The 22,774-nt window shown below is 47.1% G+C and overlaps 1 protein-coding gene across 8 annotated transcripts in view; it reads right to left on the reverse strand.

Annotated features, from left to right (window-relative positions):
• NCOA1 (nuclear receptor coactivator 1) overlaps positions 1-22,774 on the reverse strand; it is a 157,588-nt gene that overhangs the window by 109,666 nt on the left and 25,148 nt on the right. For 7 of the 8 annotated variants that reach the window (XM_085218252.1, XM_085218247.1, XM_085218245.1 and 4 more), the window contains exon 2: positions 325-493. The gene's annotated coding sequence lies outside the window, so the exon portion shown is untranslated. Of the gene's footprint in view, positions 1-324; positions 494-6,027; positions 6,316-22,774 lie in introns of those variants that run through there. The other variant, XM_085218246.1, reaches the window with a different exon arrangement.

A 22,774-nucleotide genomic window follows, 5' to 3' on the forward strand; every position in this document is an offset into this window, starting at 1 on the left:
GTACCACTCTGTCACCGCAGCAATTAGCTATTCCATTTTGCAAAACATATTGAGAAAGCGCAGTTGATTAGGGCAGTAATTGCATCTTTATGAGCTTTTAAAGCAACTCTCGTAGCCAAGAACGCAAGCTAGACTGACTGCACATCTCATGTATGGAAAATAACCCAGGGAAAGCCAAGGACAGAGAGAAACGGTGACTTTTGCTTTCAGCATTGTCAGTAATTAATTCCACATGAAGAGGTGCTCCAGCACAAGCCACCCCCGTGACGAGTTGAAACCATTTTTTGCCAGAGGAAAGAAAGAAACAAAGACCTGAAACCTTACCTCTATCTTCCAGAGGTGAAAGATGGTTCATGGGAAAAACTGGGCTCTTCAGGTGATTAAACAGCAAACCAACAGGGTCCTAGGGCTTCAGCACACGCGGGCATCGGCCGGCCATGGACAGTCTTCACATGAACTCTTCTGACAAGGGCCCAGCACCAATTCCCGAATCCTGCCAAGGAAAAGACAGTTTGTCTGCATCATCTCTCAAGTAATTCACAAGGTGCAATTTTAAGTGGGAAAACAGCAGAGTTAAGGTCAACTACTAATTTGCAGCAGCGTCGCTAATAGCTCGTTGACCTCAACGCTGCAAACTGTGAAGGGTTTTCATTATTATTATTTCTTTGTAAAAGAATTCATCAAGGTTCCTCACCCTGCAAGTTACTGGGGGAAATAAAATAAATGAGAGCCGAGCACTCTGTATCCATCATTTTCTCCTCCCTCTTTGCCAACGCCACTCCTAAGGAGTAACGATTACCCTCCAGAAAAACACCGCACGCATCTCGGAGCGAGACAGCATCTATGCAACGAGGAGATAAAAATGAGCACCAGAAAATTACAGTTCGGTGTTTACAGGCAGACCACCACCGAACTCATAAAACACAGAGATAATGAGATCGCTCGGTGCCTCGCAAAGGCGCGGATGGTGAATTGCTGCTGTTACTAAGCTTTGAGCTAGATCCGGATCAAGGGGATTTCTCAAGTCCCTCCTTTTCCGCAGACCTGTAGCATCGCCTTCGATAGCGACGCAGCCTCCGAACTCCAGACGAGCATACATAATTATTTCCCTCCCGAAACACACGTGCTATGAAGAGGTATCAAGATGTCCATTTGCTTCTGCTATCCTCTCTCCTGCGAGCCGCACCAGTCTGCGCCTTGTTCCTCTCCATCCAAACGCTGGTTGTTTCAACAGCGCCGCGCTACTTGGCTGGAAAGTAAAACTGTACTCTTCGTATTACTAAGTACTGCCTGGATTCTCATGAAAAGTCATTTAAAAACAACTACAGAGATGAGCTTTAGAAAATGGTTTCCAAGCCCCTCCATGCATTGCAGGTTCTACAGCCAAGCTCGTTCCCTGCACAGCCATTGATGAGACACAAGTCACAGTAGTGCCCTGGAACTTTTCTTGGAAGCATCCACTAAGATGCAGTTAATCTTCATTAAGGCTGAAAGAGCTGGGCTTGTTCAGCCTGAAGAAGAGAAGGCTGTGGGGTGACTCCATTGCAAACTTCCAGTACCTAAAGGGAGTCTACAAACAGGAGGGGAGTCAACTCTTTGAAAAGGCAAATAACTGCAGGACAAAGGGAAATGGTTTTAGGTTGAGGGAGGGAAGATTTAGGTTTGATGTCAGGGGGAAGTTCTTTACCATGAGAGTGGTGAGGTGCTGGAACAGCTGCCCAGAGAGGCTGTGGATGCCCCGTCCATCCCTGGAGGTGTTCAAGGCCAGGTTGGATGGGGCCCTGGGCAGCCTGGACTGCTATGGAATGTGGAGGTTGGTGGCCCTGCATGTGGCAGGGGGTTGGAGATGCATGATCCTTGAGGTCCCTTCCAACCCAAGCCATTCTATGATTCTATGATTAATAACCTCAGACACCTTGGAGCCAATAGGAAACTCAAGCACATAGCTGTAGGGACCCTCTGCAGTCATGAAGCAGTAGGTCCACATGTTTCTGATGGAGATATCCATGGGCACACAGCCCCATGGACATGCAGCCCCTACAGGAGATGCTGTCCCAGTGGAGATGCCCATGGCCAATCCATTATAAAAGCTGGCACAGAGCTGGCAGAAAACTCTTTTTTTTTTTTTTTTTTGGTGGCCTTCTCTTCTTCTCTTTTTTTATAACACACAGCTCAGCTTGCAGGACAGACAGACAAGCTGTGAGGCCAGGTGTGGAACTGGAAGAGGCAGCAGGCAGATCAGGTTTGGTCCCCAAGGAACCACCACTTTCAGAGTCTGCATTAGTGTGATAAATTACTTCCAAGGTACGGCTTTTTTCTTTCTCTCCCTCTCACAGGGTTACAGCATTACTAGGGTAAATTTAGGGCTCCAAATACGAGCACCTAAGGTGAGATGAGGAGAGAACAATCGCTGCCTCAGATCCATTCCTCTCTTGCTATTACAAAAGGAATTACACGGATGCAGTCATTAGAATGCCATCCATCATTAGCAACACAAGACTATTATATGTCACTCACTGCAATTGAATCACGAAAAATCTAGGAGGGAAAAGGAGGGAGGACAAAGCCACAGGGAGGGGATGTCCGCTGAAACACCCAGCCCTGCACACACATGCACGGCAATGGGCACAAAAATGGCACTCACACTGCCATATGGCTGGGTCTAAAAGCTGGGTAAAACCCATAGGAAACAATCTTGGAGTTCCTAAATAAGATATGTGGCTCAGCTCACCAATGAGGTATGGTCCAGAAGAGGAAGGGAGCATTTTAATGGCAGACGCAGGGATTCTGATGAAAGCCAGAAGTCAGCAGTGGACACATTTGTAACAACTAAATTTCTCATTAAGGCAAAACCTAAACCAACACCCTCCATCCTCAGCATGGTGGGAGGCCTTTTTCACCACCCTTAGGATAAACAGATGGGCTGATTCAAAGGAGGGAGCACTAAAATACAAAAAACTGTGAATACATATGGAAATACTGAGAATGCCTTTCTAGATCCCTGGAGCGAGGTGTGTGGCTGGGGGAAAATCAGGCTCCTACTGATAAGAAGGGAGATTGTTCCTGTCTTATACCCACCTCGAGCTGCCTCTGATGAAACTGAAAGCAACTATCAGATTAGTACAGAGAGATATATGTGAGACAGAGTCAATTGCTCCCATATTAAAATGTACCTGAAATGAAATGGTACAAAACAGCAAGAGAAGGAAGAACCACAGTACTGGTGGGTTTGAGTGTATCAAGTTATACTGATTATCCAGGAGCAACAAATTTCAGCAGCGGCTGAATTTGAGCAGCTACCAACAGTATTACAGGAACAGCAGAAGAATGCAATGAATATTGCTGCTTGTTAATTCAGAAAGAAAGCAGATGGTATAGTGAAGCCACAGGATGAAACAGAAACATCTTCTCCAAGTGGCATTTCAGGCAGATGTGAAACATCAGCTAAAAGAGCCGGTCATTTTAAGTTGGGAGATCTTCATAGAATCCTCAGAGTTGAAAACCCCCCTAACGAACAGGGACACCCAGAGCTTCATCAGCACTCAGCCCCATCCAGCCTGACCTTGGTTGTCTGCGGAGACAGAGCATCCACTACCACTCTGGGCAGCCTGTATCCCAGGGGCTTTGATGGAGTTGCATAAGAAATCCACTATACCACTCAACCACTGCTCAGCAAGAGTTAATTTGAAGATTTGGGAACACAAAGAAACGCTGTTGTACCAAGATTTTAAATACCAGGAGGACGACCAGGCAACAAGGAGCTTTCAGTGCAGCTCACATCACAAGGAAGACGAGGGATGTGCTGCTATAAACTCTGATCAGAGGAAGCAAATAACTGATGTTTATCAACACAGATCAGTTCTGTGTGTTTTTATCAGGACTGCATGACTGCCTGCAAACTCTAACAGCTCTGATGCAACGTACTTGGAGTTCTGTAAATCATTTAACTTTGCAAAGTATCATTTCCAAAGTAACTGGAATTGCATTACGTAACACGAAATACATTAAATAGATTAATATCTGGCCAAGTAACAAGTCATAATATAGAACCAGATCATCATTAATCAGGTGCTTGGGCTGAAATCCCAGAGGAATCAGCCCTTGTGCCTACATTACTCACGTTCCTACAGGCCAGGAGCAAAAGCCACTGCATCTCCAATTCACACTGGCTCCTACAGCCGCAAGTGGTAAAGGACACAACATCTGCATCCCTCACCAAAGTGACTGACTTGTTGGACTGGATGATCTTGAAGGTCTTTTCCAACCTTGGTGATTCTGTGACTACAAACAAAGGTGTTGCACATCTTTATCATCATGTGCAAACTTGCAGCTAGGGCCAGATCCCCCCTCTCCAAGCCAGATGAGCTGTAGCAGAGAAAGGATACAAGGGTAGCTCCATGCTAGCAGCTGCTTGTTTGGTGCAAGAATGAGGGAGCAGCAACTGAAAGTAGCAGGTGGCAAGTCCAAACCCAAACAAGAGGCAACAGTTTCCTCACGCACGACCCAGCACGGCCATGCAGCTCCCTGCCAAAGGATGCTGCGCACACTGCAAATCCATGAGAGTACTGGGAGGACTGATGAGGCACAGAGCAAAGATCCACCGGCGGGGAGCAGCGGGATGGAAATCATCTCCGGCTGAGAGAGTCCTGGAGGTGTTAAATGATCGGGGGCCAGAGGGCTGAGGAAGTGTCAGACAGCTCTCACGTCCCTGTGGAGGCTGCACTTTTGGAAAGAGGCTATCTGTTAATGCAGAGCTGCTGTTTGCTGCAGAGCAAACATCTTGCAAAGAAGTAATAACTTTGGGGAAAAACCACTGTGACGGTGGAGAAGTGAGTGCCTACAGCTCCCCAGTGCAGCTCCCTTTGGCAGCAGCACACAAAGCCCAAGCAAAGCACTGGCACACAGCGAGGCACTGGCACAGGTCGCTCAGAGAGTAGCGGATGTCCCTGCAGACAGACAAGGTCAGGCTGGATGGGGCTCTGAGCACTGATGGAGCTGTGTGTCCCTGTTCAGTGCAGGAGTTGGACCACAGATGGGTGCCTTCCAACTCAACCAATTCCATGATGCTACAATTCTGTGCTGTCGGACCAATGTGAATGCCTCCTTTTAGGGGTATTTAGGACACTCAGGCAGCAGCCTGAAGGCAATGCTAATTCTCCCTGTTTTCCTCCTGAACGTACTCATTTTCAGGTGCCCTTTAAATTGGATTTTCTTCACAACACATAAACGCTTTTATGCATCTGGAAAGCCTCTTTTTCTCCTTATCTAATTTTTCATGTGCCACTGCCTGATTTATACCCGATACCAAATAAGTATTGCAGGAGATGGAGAGAAAAACCATTTTGCAAGAGGGCTGAATCCGTTTGCCAGTTAACTGTCACAAATTAAAAGGTCAGAAAAACAATCGCTGTATTTGGAAAGAATAATTTTACACAACTAAGGCGGCAACAACAACAACAAAAAAATATATTAACTTTGTTCCAGTAAAGTGAGCTGTCTTATCTGCCCATGAGGAAGTTTAATAAACAGCTTTCTGTACTTGTAAGGTTTTTGAACGCGTGCCAGGTTGTGCAGGGATCTTGCTTGCCCTAGCTGGAACTGCAGGGCTTTAAATGAAAAGCAGAAAGTGTAAAATGTGTTTTAAAAGAAATCTGAAGAAGAAATGGATTGGCTTTGTTAGTTTAGCCAAATCAATAACGACGGGCAATGTTATTACTCAAGTTACATCTGCAGATTGCTCCTGCTGTTACAGACCCAGACCCAGGAACTGATCTGATCCCAGAGAACCAGGCGCTCCCACGAACCCAGCACATGGCACAGCTCGAGCCAGCAGCGCTGCACGACTGGGGCTGGCTGCAGGTGGAAGCTCTTTACTCAAAGGCCAGTGCTGCTGCCCAGAGAGCTGTGAGTGCCCCATCCCCAGAGGAGCTCAGGGCCAGGCTGGATGGATCCCTGGGCAGCCCGAGCTGGTGGGAGCATGGAGTTCCAGCAGAACTCCACACGACTTGTGTGCCCATGAATGCTCACCTTGCCATAAAGCTGCTGCACTGCTGCTTCTCTTCTTTCACCCGCCTCATCGCAACGCAGGGCTCAGAGCTCCCAGTTTTTATCTTCATGCAAATCACCGTCGTTTCGAACCAGCTCAAGACTTCACAGGTGCTGCAAACCTGCAACAGCATTTTGCTGGCCGAATTCACCCAGCTGGAACGCTCCGAATCACAGAACCGTAGAATATCTCAGGCTGGAAGGGACCCACAAGGGTCATCGAGCCCAACCGCTGTCCTCACACATCACCCCTCAAACCCAAACCCTACGCTGGTGTCCCTGTGCTCCCTGAGCTCCAGCATTGGGGCTGCGCCCAGTGCCCTGTGCAGCTGCTCCACGCCCTCTGGGGCAGAACCTTTCCCTAACCCCCACCTCACCCTCCAGCACACCCAGCAGCACTCCGGTTTGCTCTTTAAACTGCAGGAATCTGAGCTAAGAATTTCCTTCGGTGCTCCAAACCCCAAAGTGCCAACCGTGAGGTGTCAGAGAGCGGCGCTGGAGCTGCCTGACCACCATGCAATGCAGGAACTGCACTAATTACTGCAGAAAGCTGAGCTGGAGGCAGGCTGAAAGCAGAAGTGTGCCTGAAGGGGGGGGGAAGTCCCCCAACCAACAAAACCCAAAGCACGTTCCTATCCACGCAGCGCCCAGCAGCCCGGGTGCCCATTCACTGCCTTTTGCTATTAACTGCCAAATTAGTCCACAGCTTGTTCCTGGTCCAAAGAACCACCAGATTTATGGCCAAGAACTCTCAAGTCATTAACTGCTTTAACTGCACACTTCATATTAGTTTTTAATAACTTCCTGATATAGATTAGATCAGACTTTCCTCCTCCCTCGCTGGCTGAATCAGCCCTGTGAGTTCAGCTATCACCCTGATTTTTGGAACAACTTCCACATTCCCAGAATATTCATTTTCTCTCATTAGGACGAATCTGGTTGCCGGCCAAATACGCGCAAATAATTATTTACACAGCTTAATACCCCTGCATTGCTCAGGCTCCTCTTCCTCCAAACCCAACAGCTATCTCAACAAGATCCTACTGTCATTTGCAAACTATTTTGTCACCGATGCCAAAGGGTGATAACTGCTTGCCTTCCTGATGTCAGCTCGTTGGAAACGCTGAAATTGCACTGCGTTTCCAAAGGGCTATACTTAGAGCTATCTCTAAGTAATCTAGCAGAGATGATCTCGTACAGAAGAGAATAACTGGTCTGAAGAGCTCTGCAAATGCTAATTCCATGTGCTGCAAAGAAGGCGCATGTTTGAAAGTGGAATTTAAGCTGTCACAAGTTCCCCGTTCCAACAAAACCAGCTGCTACCACACTTCAAAAAAAAAAAAAAAAATCATTAATCAGAGTTCTCCTGCAAAGAACAACCTTCCTCTGAGCAACGTGGGCCTGACTTTTTGCTCTTTTCTACCTTTTTTTTTTTTTAATCTCTCTATTCAATGGCAATGATTGCACATGGGGCTGCATGGGAACCACTGTGACACAGCTATCATAGGATCACAGAATGGCCTGGGTTGAAAAGGACCACAGCGATCACCAAGTTTCAACCCCCTGCTATGTGCAGGGTTGCCAACCAGCAGACCAGGCTGCCCAGCTACACCCACAGTGATGCTCAGACACCAAGTGATGTTGGAAACTGACCCTTTGTGATACCAACAGCTGTGCACTGGATCACAAGTATGCGGTGCTGTTCTTTAAACTGTTTGCTTTCTTCCTATTCCCTCATTAAAACGAATTTAGTAACAAACACCATGGGACAGATGTTCTTGCCTTGCTCTCTTCCACAACAAAATGTAATTGAAAAAATAATTCGGAATTTCATCACACATCTTATTTCATGAGGGCCTAGGTCATGCCGCACAATGGGAAAAACATGGATATACAGATGAAGTGTTTTACAATAAGAATAGTGAAGCTCTGGCATAGGTTGCCCAGATTGGTGGTGGGTGTCCCTGCAGACAGCCAAGGTCAGGCTGGATGGGCTCTGAGCACTGATGGAGCTGTGGGTGTCCCTGTTCAGTGCAGGGAGTGGGACCAGATGGCATTTAGAAGTCCCTTCCAACTCCAATGGCTCTATGGTTCTGTGACTCTATAAATGCCATGAGAGTAGTTTCCCAACAGGCATTCCCAGGTAGATCCCCTTCTCATATCATCCCCAGAGGGAGCAACGAAGCACAGAGATGTCCTCAGCCAACACCAACAACACAAACACATCATTTGCACATTTAGCAACTCTCTGTGCATACAAAAAGATGTAACTCACACCAAACTAATGGCTTCAGCCAGCAGAAGTCATGGTGGCAGCTATGTAAGCCCAAGCGGAAGAGGCAAAGTGCTCTGAGACAGAGGAGGTTTAGGTTGGATATTAGGAGGAAGTTTTTCATCCAGAGGGTGGTGAGGCACTGGACCAGGTTGCCCAAGGAGGCTGTGGATGCCCCATCCCTGGAGGCATTCAAGGCCAGGCTGGATGTGGCTCTGGACAGCCTGGTTTGGTGATTGGCAACCTGCACATAGCAGGGGGTTGGAACTGGATGAGCATTGTGGGCCTTTGCAACCCAGGCCATTCTATGATTCCATGAAGTGGACACATTTCTATGGGATCAACATCCCTGCCCATGGCCTTATGATTTCTGATCTGTATCTCATCATCTTAATTGAATCCAAACTTGTGGCAGAGCTCGTTATATCCAAAAGCAATTTAGAGGTTGTGAGGAAGCTGACTCAAAAGACTTCACTAAGCAAAGCCGATGAAATAATTCTAGGATGTTCTCTGACACTTCTTAAGTGTCATGCCTTAATGATTCAATATATTGGGATGATGAAGGGGAAAAAAGAAATAAAGATGACTTTCAGTAACAACCGGCACTCCAAGATGTGAAAAGCTGCATGGCTCTCTCTGCCCCCATTTCTCACATCTGAGATTATTATACAATGCAGATAGCTCAGATAAATAGACTGGGTATGAGCTCAGGAGCACCGTGCTGACTCTAATCCCTGACTGCCGATTAAATAACACAAAGCATATTAATACTACAAAAACAATTATGCTGGGATTGTAACTCCATATATTAAGGAATCGCACAATTCCACGTATGTGTAATGTAGGGATAGGGAGTTATGACTACAGAAAGTAAGTTCAGTAGTAAGGAGGTAATTGTGAGAATTCTAATGAGTAAAAAAAAAAAAATAAAAAAAAAAAGTAAAACCTTCATCACTGCTAAGTTCCTACACATTAAAACATAATAGTGTGCAAGCAGTTTAAAATGCATGTTTACCCTTTTTAATTATTTCAGTACGGCACTCGGGGAAAAAAAAAAAAAAGCTGAGATTTTATCAAAAGCCAAATTACTTAAAGCTGTAAGAATGCTTCTAGAAGGCTTCCAGGTAAGGAACGAGGCTGGGAAGCAGCTCCTGCCTTGTGCTGTACCAGAGGCTGAGGGAGGGCACGGAGCCCAGGCTTCGCAGACAGGGTGCTCATCAGCCTGGTGCCTCGCTGCTGCTTCAGATTTAAAGGTTTATCTTTAATAAAGAGAACAGAGAACCAGTGTTTATACAGATGAGCTGTTGTTAAGTGGAAAGCTTCACAGAATCATAGAATGGCTTGGGTTGGAAGGGACATTAAAGATCACGGAGCCCTCTGCCGTGGGCTGGGTGCCCCCACCAGCTCTGGCTGCCCAGGGCCCCATCCATGGCCTTGGGCACCCCCAGCTACTCTGGGCAACACATTCTAGCACATCTTATTTATTTAAGCTTTCTTATTAAAACAAACAAACAAAAAAATCAGCAATTTCAAGCTGCTGTAAGTTTATCTTCATTCACGATTTTGGCTCCGTCTGATTCCCAGCATCAACTGGGAATACTGGTCAGCATTTCAGCTTCGCCCTCTGACCAACCGTGCCGCAACAGTGAGCAGTGGGCTCCTGCAGGCAGCCCCAGCTGCTGACATCCACTGTCAGACCACATCTGATCATCTCTCGTACTTCAAGAAGGCAGATTTAGGTTGGATATAAGGAAAAAGCCTTTTAGAGTGAGGGTGGTGAGGCTCTGGCACAGGTTGCCCAGAGATGTGGTTGAAGCCACATCTCTGGAGATTTTAAAGGCCAGGCTGTGTCAGGCTCTGGGCAACCTGATCTAGCTGTGGTATCCCTGTTCATTGCAGGGGAGCTGGACTGGACGGCCTTCAGAGGTCCTTTCAAACTGTAAGCTGCATGGTGCCGAATGGGACCCTGCAAACAGAGAAAGCAGTTTCCTCCACCAAGCTCCATGCTGCCAATGCCCCTTTCAGAGAGCTCGGCTGAGGGCTTCCACCTGCAGCCAGCAGCACTGAGAGCTGCCCCGTTTCTGTGAAGCTCCCTGAGCACTGCAACCCATTTTCGGAACTAAAAGCAGACGGTAAACAAATCAAAGTGCACACAAACAGAAGGGTTATTTCAGCAGTTCCTGGGATACAACATCTCTTCTCGTTATCCAGCAGAAATACACTGTTTTCAGAATCGCAGCCCCAGCTCCGATCTGTTTATTGGTTTGCTATAGTGGAGAATTTCCTCCTCCTTTTCCAACAACTCCTCAGTCACACACATTTGGCAGTTCCTGAGAAAATAATGCACTGAAGCACTAATAGGAGAGGTTGGAAGCAAGGAACAGCTCCAGTGGGGGTGATGATACCAATAGGTTCTTCACTGGAGATGATTTTTGAGTGGCCTCTGCGGAGCTTGGAGTTGAACTGGATGATCTGTGTGGGTCCCTTCCAACTCAGTATGATTCTATGGAGAAACTTCAGTACGGGTTGCATCTCCTGGAAAAACTTGCTGTCTCCAACTGAGGGCAGAATTTGATATGCCCTCTTCTGACAAGCAAACGGCACAGCTAGGGATTCACAAGTGTCACCTCCAATATCCATTCCAAGCCCACATAATGTGCAGCCTCCACATCTCTGAGCCACCAGCTGAAGAGAGGGCTCTATGACTGCACACCCTTGTCCTAAAAGGTGCTGAGCAGAAAAAGCAGCACAGTAAGAACAGGGGATACTCAGGCAGAAGGCACAAGGATGGGGAAGGAGGGAGCACCCTGAGGTCTCTGACAGTCCTGAACGTGGCTGGCAATTCCTCCATTCAACCCATAAATTCTGATAGTCTGAAATTACGGTTAGGAGGAGAGGCAATAGCCAAAGTTGCACCAAGAGAGGTTCATGTTGGATATTAGGAAACATTTCTTCTCGGAAAGAGCAGTGATGCAGTGGCACAGCTGCCCAGGGAGGTGGTGGGGTCACCAAACCTGGAGGTGTTCCAGAGCCATGGGGATGTGGCACTGAGGGATGTGGGCAGTGGTAGGTGAGCGGTTGGACTGGATGACCTTGGTGGTCTTTTCCAACTTTGTTGATTCTATGATACACTTCTTTCAGATAACTAGAAAGAGAGCATTAAAAGTGCATTCTGACTAAAGCATCCGTTATACTTTCTCTGTATACTCTTCCAAGAGTACTTCCAGGATATTGTAGCAGGAGAGCACTGTGACTGCAGTTCCCTATGCAGAAACATTACAGTTCTATCAAAACAAACAAACACGTGTCACATGCAGTAAGCCTGGAAGTAAGCACCATTCCTCGCCCCAGCAAGGCTTTTATCAGTCTGTGCAGCAGCAAAATGAATCAAAGCACACCCTTAAAAGAGAAGGGAGAAGGAAGGCACAGGAACCTAAGCAAGCCTGTACTTTCTTCAGCTTCTGTAGGTGCAAAATGAGAATTATCGACACCAACACCTTCCCTTCAGCACTGTGAGATTTGCTCGCTTCACTTTGCAGAGCGGCAGTGTCTCCTACACAAACGACTTTGAAAAACTGTCACAGAGCTGAAAACGACAGGAATGCTAACAGATGGCTAATCAAAGGGTTAGCTGCTGCTCCTACAGCCGGAGGAAAGAGATTTTTCTGCAGCAAAAATAAATCACGTGAATAATATCAACACCAGTGGCTGAAGTCGAAATAGTAGTCCTGTGCAATTTGGACTTAATATCTTTGCCTTCAACCTACAAACCCAAGCATTCCTGATGTTCAGTGGCTGAGAACAACCCCTGTTACCAGCGGTCCTGCCGGCCAACTCCTGGTCACATTCTCAAAACGTAAGCAGGCACAGAGGAAGGCATCTGTGTTTCATTTCAGTGGGGAGACTTTCATTTATCGGCAGCCAAAGCTGCAGGACTATCACATAACCCGAGCTGTGGGTTGGAGGAGCATTTGGGAGTTTGCCCTTGTGAGGCCCCATCTGCAGTGCTGTGTCCAGGTTTGGGGACCCCAGTACAAGAAAGACAGGGAGCTGCTGGAGAGGGTCCAGAGGAGCCACAAAGATGATCAGGGGGCTGGAGCACCTCCCCTACAAAGACAGGCTGAGGGAGCCAGGCTTGTTCAGCCTGGAGAAAAGAAGGCTGTGGGGTGACTCCATTGCAAACTTCCAGTACCTAAAGGGAGCCTACTAACAGGAAGGGAATCAACTCTTTGAAAGGGTAGATAACAGACAAGGGGAAATGGATTTAGGTTGAAGGAGGGAAGACTTAGGCTGGATGTCAGGGGGAAATTCTTTACCATGAGAGTGGTGAGGTGCTGGAACAGCTGCCCAGAGAGGCTGTGGATGCCCCGTCCATCCCTGGAGGTGTTCAAGGCCAGGTTGGATGGGGCCCTGGGCAGCCTGGACTGCTATGGATTGTGGAGGTTGGTGGCCCTGCGTATGGCAGGGGGTTGGAGCTTCATGATCCTTGAGGTCCCTTCCAACCCAAGCCATTCTGTGATTTAACTTTTATTTTTTAAACATGCAGAATGTGAATGGACAACTCTGATATCCTACCACACGCCAGCAAGAGCTGTTAAGCACTGGACTACAGGAAGAGACGCTGTTAAAATCAGCCTTTTGGAGATGAGCTTCATACATAAAATTTCCATGGTTACCTCCATGCAAGTTACCAAGGACTGGATGGGACTAAGCACTTATTTTTCCAAAGCCGTTTATAAGCATTTAAGAGATTTTTCCATTATTGCCTCTAAGTATTTCATACCATTAGCCACTGTTTTTCTGCTCATATACATTATGTATTAAGTCTTAAGTAAAACTTAATTTTATACTTCTACAGTTTACACGAACTGTGGTAGAAAATGGGAGATATGGTAGATGTTTGTATAAAACATCAAGCTAATACTGACAGCTAGCAAAGTGATAGCATGAATTTGAGGCTGTGAGAAAGAATCTTATTCTTTTAGTGGAGAAGACAGTCAACTGGATGAAGATAATCCCAGATGTTACAAGTTGGGGCTGTATCTGCATCAGCACACAAATGATACTGTGGTGTGGCCTCACCTGGAGGACTGGACACAATTTGGGCACCACAGCATAAGGATAGAAAGCTGCAAGAGAGCATCCCAAGGAGGGCTATGAAATGGTAAAGCACGTACAGGCAAGGGGTGGGAGGAGGAGCTGAGGTCCCTTGGTTTGTTGTGCCCAGAGCAGAGGAGGATGAGCAACACCTCTGAGATATATTTCAAAAGCTCTATCGAAAAAGAGAAATGTTATTTCACAGGGGATGCCAACACATGATGGAAGAGCGGAGCTCAGATGTCAGCTGCTCCATCAGTGCAAGACAAAACAGCAACGTGACTTCCACACTGGAATTGTCTCATTCAGCAGCCAGCCAGCACTGCTTCACGTGCCCAGAGCAGCCAAACCCTGATAGCTCTCATCCTCCTACCCCTCTGGTACCCACATTTTGACCTTTCTTTCTCTCCCCTGTACTCTGCATTAAAAAAATCCTCCCAGGTGTAAGGCAGGGCAGGCAACTAGTTCACCCGCAAGGTCTCAGTCCCACCCAACTGGGACTGTGGGTGTGCTATACTGGAATTAGAAGACAGAAAATGAGTTACACATCCCTATTATATGCAATCTTATCTTCCCAAAAGTGCCAGAGGCACCCTAATCTCTGGGTTGGAGAGAATCATTTCTTAACACGGAAGGCGAGTCACCCCAGAGCTGTGCAGATGGGCACGTGCTACACTGTGAATGTGGAGGGATCCCCCAGGCCCACCTAGGGATGCTCACTGGGATGGCTGTGGGATCACCCACTCCTCACACCCATGGGCTCCTCGCCACTCGCAGCAGCTTTGCCCTACCAGGGCACACAGCCAAGATGCATTAAAGACTGCTGAAATCCCAAAGAGGCACTTGGATAATTGCAAACCTCGGATGTTGCGATGAAGACATCATCTTGGTGACATGTGCCATGGCGTCCAAGGCAATCACACAGAGATGCCTGGCCCTAAACAGTTCCTTTGTCAGGTTCTCAAGCACAACGGGCAGCTGATTAGTGGAATGCGGCGGAGCCGGAGGTTTCGACCACATCAATATTCCCTTATGTTAAAAAAGCTTTCCTTGGAGTTTGGAAGATCAAAGCTCATTTCCTCTAATGAGGAGACTGTGAAAATTGAGCCTCCCCACTTGAGTTGCTCCGTCCCTGGAGGTGTTCAAGGCCAGGTTGGATGGGGCCCTGGGCAGCCTGGACTGGTGTTAAATGTGGAGGTTGGTGGCCCTGCATGTGGCGGGGGTTGGAGCTTCATGATCCTTGGAGTCCCTTCCAACTCTGGCTGTTCTGTGATTCTATGATATGAGGACATTTTTTTTAAGAAGAAGATACAGATAAATGCTGATTTTTAAAAAACAGCCTACAGAGCTGTAATACACGCAGACAAAAGGGCACTAGTCCAAATAAAAGACACTGCTAAATACTAGTGTATGCAAAACACACTTCAAGAAAAAAAGAAGTTGGGTTCTTTCTTTTTTTCTTTCTTTTTTTCTTTTTTTTTTTTTTCTCCAGAGCTCTTGTGATCAAAACACCACAGGAATCTAAAAATATCTGGTCAGGGATATGACAAACAAATATACAAATATTCCAAGGATGCTCCTCTGTTTGAAGGGATGTATTCACTTATTTTTTCTTCTTTTTCACTCCTTAGAGGTTTTGTCACACAAGCCAGTATCACCCATACAAAGAGGTGTTTGCATGGGGGCACAATGTCAGCACATATCTAAAGAAATTGCTTGAAAGCACCTAAAAGTCACTGAAATTGACTGAAAGCACTTCCTAAAAATGTTGGGTGCTGTCAGTGGTGTTGCAGCAAATGAGCTTTTCACTCTTTTCATAGAATCATAGAATCCTTGGGAGTTGGAAGGGATTTTTAAAAGCCATCCGTCCCACTCCCTGCACTGAACAGGACAACCACAGCTCCACCAGTGCTCACAACCCATCCAGCCTGACCTTGGCTGTCTGCAGGGACTCCACTACCCCTCTTGGTAAACTGTGCCAGTGTCTCACTGCCCTCACCGTAAAACTTTCCTAAAATGAGCAGATTAAAGGATAATAGTTGCAGCTATTTCCATGTAGAAATGCAGTGTTCAAGCTGACCTGTGGCGAGCTATCCGCACCACCAGAGAAAAGCATCTCGGAGAAATTCCGGCATAAAGAATAAGAGCGAGGCTACGTGGTGATTGTCAATAAGAATCCATATTACAAAGCCACCAGAGGGTGAGCCAGGAAAACTACACCAACACCCAGAAGCTATACTAAGCAAACACTACTTACTGAGAGCAAGGACTTGGATCCAACACCAGTTCTGCCTCAGCTATGGAGACAGGATGGGAACCAGCTCCAAAGGCTCCTCCTGCAGACTTCAGCCCCTCTGGATGTGGTCTGAGCTTGGGGCTCATGTTCTTTTTTCCTTTTCATTCTCAAAATAGGAAATAACAGACTGGGAGATAATGTTATCTTTCTCAATTTGCTTAATAATAAGCCTAAACCTCTTAACATAGCCTGGCTGCAACTTTATGCATGTGGAATCTAGAAAAGGGCCCATGAAAACCTAATGAGTTTCAATAAGGCCAAGTGCAGGGTGCTGCGCTTGGGTCGGAGCAATCCCAGGTATTTATACAGACTGGGGAAAGATCTTGAGAGCAGCCCTGTGAAGAAGGACTTGGGGGTCCTGGCAGACGAGAAGCTGGACATGAGCCAGCAGTGTGTGCTTGCAGCCAGGAAGGCCAACTGTGTTCTGGGCTGCATTAAAAAAAGGGTGGCCAGCAGGGAGAGGGAGGTGATTGTCCCCCTCTGCTCGGCTCTTGTGAGGCCCCATCTGCAGTGCTGCATCCAGGCCTGGGGCCCCCAGTACAGGAAGGACGTGGGGCTCTTGGAGCGGGTCCAGAGGAGGGCACTGAGATGGTCAGAGGGCTGGAGCACCTCTCCTGTGAGGAAAGGTTGAGGGAACTGGGCTTCTTTAGCTTGGAGAAGGATCCAGGGAGACCTCATTGTGGCCTTCCTATACTTGAAAGGAGTGTATAAACAGGAGGGAGAACGGCTGTTTGTGAGGGTAGATAATGATAGGACATGGGGGAATGGTTTTAAACTGAGACAGGGGAGGTTTAGGTTGGATCTTAGGAGGAAGGTTTTCACCCAGTGGGTGGTGAGGCACTGGAACAGGTTGCCCAAGGAGGTTGTGGATGCCCCATCCCTGCAGGCATTCAAGGCCAGGCTGGATGTGGCTCTGGGCAGCCTGGTCTGCTGGTTGGTGACCTGCACATAGCAGGGGGTTGGAACTAGATGGTCACTGTGATCCTTTTCAACCCAGGCCATTCTATGATTCTGCGATAAAAGCGAGGCATGCAAATCTGATTCCCAAGGAAATACATGGCCTGGAACATGGGAAGCACAGGATGCGAGCCGTACAGTTTCACAGTCATGCATACCCTGCAAATGGCGGCTCACTACGAGTGCCTGGAACTTGTTAACTCTCCCTGCAGATGTGACTGCAGCCAACAGCTCTGCTTTAGCCAACCGATGAAATGAAGAACATTTGCCCCAAGCTCAAATGGATGTTTCATTAATTATGTGAGAATTAAGCTGAGATCAAGCAAAGATAAAGACCTCTCTTGCAAGAGCAGAGGTCAAGAACTGAGAATTTGTTTAATTTCTTGGACAACAACAAACTGACATCAGCAAGAAGCGACATCCAACAAATGCATTCTTAAACACGGGCCTGAGATTTCTGTAACACTAATATTTGTGTATAGGCTGCCTCCATTAAAGCAACCCAATTAATGCTTCCCAGCTTACGAACCTCCTCCACACGGGGAGAAATATTCAAGCTGGGTCACAGCGCCTTCCAAGCCATCCAATGGCCTTGGGCACCTCCAAGGATGGGGCACCCACAGCTCTCCAGGCAGCTGCGCCTCACTGCCCTCAGCACATACAACTTCTAATTTGAACCACCTACCCAAAATGAAGTACTTTTCCCCCAAAAGGCACTGCTCTCCTGCCAAGCTGCTGAAATAGCCTCCTCTCTCCCAGTCCACAGAAATAGATGTATGATCTTTCAGGATATGAAGCAAAACACAGTGAAAGCTCCTCTTTCTAGGGCATTTTATATAATTTTCTTTCAAGTGGATTTTGTTGACCCCTGAGGTGTTCTCATGGATTACCAGCTGCAGGATGGTCACACGTCTAAGTGGAAGACTCCATGCCACCATCCTACAAAGAGCAGCCTACAGCTTTCCAATCCTAAACACCAAGGGAGGCAGTGTGCCTGTAAGATGAGCCGGCCTGACCCCTAAAACAGTTCCAAGTTGTTTGCAAAACATTATTTTTTCCGTGGAAGAATTTGCCATTTTTTCCATACAAGTGTAGATATGGATCCTTGTCATTTTAGGCTTTGAGCACAGGAAGTAATATATTAATTTTTTAAACATAAAAATAAGGGTTCACATCCCCCAGAGATGGAAGGGAGCTCTAGCCAAGAATTGGAGAAGGCAAGAAAAAAGAGGATTGGATGCAATCACCTAAATTACTATATGGAAATGACATTTTTGAAAAATACTATGCTTCCAAAAGTTCCGCCGTGAAGTAGTTACATCATTGATCAGAACGTGGGAATGCCCGGGACTTCCTACCTTAGCAGCTCCTTTCCCACAAAACCCACAGCAGATGCTGAAAATCATCCATCTCTTCCCAACTTCTTGCTGGAATCTTACCGCAGTGCTCTTGCCTTCTTTGAAAACACACGGAAAGAAACTCAGTGCAGCTCAGTTGCTGCTGGTTTTTGGATGAAAAGGGCCTCCCTGACTGTTGGGCCTCTCCTCCAACTGGAACTACAGGTGATGAGCCTGGAGCGAGCCCTGTTTCCATGACATGCCTGGCACTTGCTTGGGAACTCCAAAGTCAGAAGGCCAGAATGCCAAGCAGCACGTTGCTGCGGAGCCTGGCTGAGACAGAACCAATTCTCCAGGACAAATACACTGTGTAAACACCATAATGTAATCTACTTAAAAGCACTATTACCGACAATACAGAACTGCTGCGAATTTTCTAACACGATGATAAACGTGAGCACAAATCTTTGTTTAGCGCAAAGCAGAAGGTCATGAGCAGAGGAGATCCTGCCCCCAAGCAGCTCCAAATGAACCAGAGCTCCTGGGGCATCCCAAATTGTCTCCAGGCATTGAACCCCTTGGAGATGCCATTCCACCACCGCACTAGTTTTCCTGACTGCCTCTCCATCCACATCCTTGTTTCAGCCTTTTGGTGTCTTCTAACTAAATTTCTTCTTTTGCTCGGCATCAAAACTACAATTTTGCTTTGTGTTTTATAAAGCAGTATTAATATTTTACGATTGCATTCTTCTGCATTCCAAACATATAAATAACTCCAGATTGCCGAGCGCTTCAGCCGCCAAGAATATGTTCTCTTTACCCTTTTCTGACTTCTGGTGTTGCAGGGGGAAAAAAAAAGTATGAGAGCTATAATGAAAATGCAGCCTGACATCACTGTAATTCTAGGCTTGTTCAAAGACTTTACATCTTTAAAAGAATATGAAATCATCCTAGCAGGTCTGTTCATCAGGGCAGTAGTAATGCAGATGTAGTGGAACCATACAAACCGAGCAGGCAAGACAAGAGGCTCTGCAGCGGGAATGCTGTGCTGAGACTATTTACTAATTTCCCCTTCTGTTTCATTCAGTGTAGATGCATCCTATGGTCAATGACATGCAGTTGGATCAGAGCACCGTGAGGCTGCTGGTGAAGGAGGGACCACGAGTGCTGCTACCACTCAGAGCTCACGCAATCACACGTAGCATGGGAGATAGGAGGAAAAGTCTGAAATGATACAATGCCCACCTATGAGGATACACCCTGAGATTTTCCACATACTACCAGGCTGAGATTATCCTTTTCTCAAGGCCTCCTCCAGTCATTTGTATTTTCCCCATCCTATGTTGAATCTACCTTTCTTTAGATGGAAACTAAAAGCAACCCAGAAGTTTCATCTCAACCCCAGTTCAGTGTTTCCATTCTTCCTCCTGCAATACCTGCAGTCAAAACTGACCAACACCAGCAACCAATGCATTCCACTTAAAACTAAAAAAACACACATCAAAAAGCCAGGTAACCCCAAGGGCTAACAAGTCCAAAGTCAGCTCTCTCAGCCACAGTGCTTTCAGCTTCTCACCAGGCTGCTGTCTGTGGGATTGGGGTTGTTTTGTGGGTTTAGACAGGGGTTATTTCATGCTTTGTTGGGCCTGACCCTTCACGCTCATAGCTGGCCACCAAATCTTTCACCACAAACGCATCCCTTAGCAGGAGACCATCACACCCTGACACCACTGCAAATCAGCAGCTCAGGTCCCATCTCCAAATCATATCTGAATTATCCATCTAATAATGATCTAAGATGATCAGAGGGCTGGAGCACCTCTCCTATGAAGAAAGGTCAAGGAAACTGGGCTTGATTAGCTTGGGGTCTTCCCAAAGAAGACTCCAGGGAGACCTCATTGTGGCCTTCCTATACTTGAAGGGAGCGTATAAACAGGAGGGGGAACGGCTGTTTACAAGGTGGATAATGACAGGACAAGGGAGAATGGTTTTAAACTGAGACAGAGGAGGTTTAGGTTGGATATTAGGAGGAAGGTTTTCACCCAGAGGGTGGTGAGGCGCTGGAACAGGTTGCCCAAGGAGGTTGTGGATGCCCCATCTCTGGAGGCATTCAAGGCCAGGCTGGATGTGGCCTGGGCAGCCTGGTCTGCTGGTTGGTGACCTGCACATAGCAGGGGGTTGGAACTGGATGAGCATTGTGGTCTTTTTCAACCCAGGCCATTCTATGATCCTATGATTAAAACTTTCTATGATCTCTGAGGCACTGACGCTGCCTGTGTACTGCCCATGCCACACACAGCAGGACAGGCACACGTTGAGCTTCAGAAAGCAGAGCGCAGCAAAGAAAAGGGAACATACAACAAAACAATTTCACAAAATAAAGGAATGTAACAGCTCGGGTTATCTGAGAACAAAAATGCAGTGCCCATCTACTTCTCATATACCATGTTATTACTGCTGCAAAAGCACGCAAAAAAAACCTCGTTCCAACGGAGCTACTGCACAGGTCACACTTGCCAGTCAGCAGCAGATGGGAGAGGAAGGATGCTGTAAGGACACAGCTCGCGGAGCAGCACGGATGGATCTTCTCCTGCCCGTGCCAGAGGATTTTGTGTGGTTAATACAGGTGAATGTTATGGGTGCCAAATCCTCAGCACAACAATGCGACCAAGATCCCTGAGTTTCAGTAAGATAAACCATATGAATCTCTCTCTGGGTGCATAAAGAAAAGCAAATTTAACGTGCAGCCTTATGTTCAGAACTACTTGCTTCTGCCTTACTTATGTCAGATCTGCTCAGCTTGCAGGTCTCTATTTTTTTTTCCCCCTTAGCTGCCTGCACTGGGAAGTCACCTGGGAGTTAAATGTCAACACAGCTCACGCTCTGGAACAGGGACTCTGCAATTAGAATTTTTCATTACAGCACCGGGTATATTAAACACATTTATGCGCTACTCTTTTTTGGTGCTTTACTCACTTTAACCGGTAATTTTGCTTTTGTTTCTTCTTATTGAAAGCCAGCATGGGTTGTGTTACCAGTTAATAAAATAGTTAAAATCTTGTTCTCCTAAAAAAGAGATCTCATGCGTTAACACAAAACAGAAGTGAGTTTATTGCTGGCAACTTAGCAAAGAAAAAGGATCTTTACAGGGAAAGGCAACAGCGAAACTGCAGCAGGCTCCAGGACGCTGCAATATGGATTTCTATCTCGAAAATCGTTGAACAAATCCACTTAAAAAAATGCCAAGCGTAGCCCCAAGGCTGCAAGCAGAAGAAAGTGGCTCAGCAGGTCAGACAGGACAGCCCGTGCTTTGGGAGCCCCACTGAGCATCCAAAGGGATCCTGCATGGAAATCACGCACCCAGAGCTGCTCACAGAAGACTTCTCAGCTCGCTATTGCTCGAGAAAACAAACTGCCTCTTTCCTGCCAGGACCTCAAGTAATTACGTTCTAATTGAGTCAGCAACTGGAGATTTTAATTTCTGAAGCCTAGGCTCCACAGTTCGCCTTGATTTAATTTCCCATAATCTGCAACAATAAATTTGTTCTGCCCGGGCTTCACCTCTATACGATTACTCACACAGAGGCACAACATCAGGGATGGCTGAAAAATAACTTAGGGGAAAGTTAGCAGTTGTGTGTGAAAGGCTGACACAACCACTCATGCTGCAAAAAAAAAAACAAACAAGCCTATCTATGCATCAGAAGATAAAGGCAGAAACTTACCCTGAGATCTGGAGCATTACCAAAAAGAGATTTTGTTAGCAGTCCCTTTTGCTATACAACTAGCCACCAACTGCACATTAGTGGTCCCTATCAGGGCGTACAGCTGTCCATATAAGAATGCCCTATCAAGATGGCAGTGTTTTTATAGGTTCGCTGGTTCTCACTTGGTGCTTCAAAAAAATAACTAAAAATTGAGAAAATAATGTCTTCCAAACCAAAATGTGTTCCAAAATGCGAGTGGGTGAGTACCCAAAACCCTTCAATAGTTTGGGATTCACCCTCCTGCAAACCACCAAACCCTGCCTGTTGAGAAGTGATCACAGAATGGTTTGGGTTCCTTTAAGCTCGTGTAGTTCCACCCCCCTGTTGTAGGCAGGGACACCTCCCTCCAGCCCAGGTTGCTCACAGCCCCATCCTGCCTGGCCCTCAATGCATCCACGGAGGGGCATCCGCAGCCTTGCAGGGCAACCTGTTCAGTGTCTCACCACCCTCACAGCAAAGAATTTCTTCCTGATATCCAGTCTGAATCTGCTCTCTTCCAGTTTAAAGCCATTTCCCCTCATCCTGTCACTACCTGCCCTTCCCAGCTTCCCCGTGAGCCCCTTCTGGTATTGGAAGGCTGCCATAAGGTCTCCTCAGAGCCTTCTCTTCCCACATCGCACAGCCCCAGCTCTCTCAGCCTGTTCCCGTAGGAGAGGTGCTCCAGCCCTCTGATCATCTCCGTGGCCCTCCTCTGGACCTGCTCCAACAGCTCCACGTCCTTCTCGTGTTGGGGGCTCCAGAACTGGACGCAGCGCTGCAGGCGAGGTCTCAGGAGAGCAGAGCAGAGAGGTGGAATCACCTTCCTCGCCCTGCTGGTCACACTTCTATTGATGCAACCTAGGATATGGTTGGTCTTCTGGGCTGCAAGCACACATTGCCATCTCATATTGATTCTTTCATCAACCGACAGCCCCAAATCCTTCTCCTCAGGGCTGCTCTCAAGCCATTCTCTGCCCAGCCCGTACTTGTGCTTGGGATTGCACTAACCCAGGCACAGGACCTT

This window comes from Meleagris gallopavo, chromosome 2, assembly GCF_905368555.1.
Source record: "Meleagris gallopavo chromosome 2, MGAL_WU_HG_1.1, whole genome shotgun sequence".
NCBI lineage: Eukaryota > Metazoa > Chordata > Aves > Galliformes > Phasianidae > Meleagris > Meleagris gallopavo.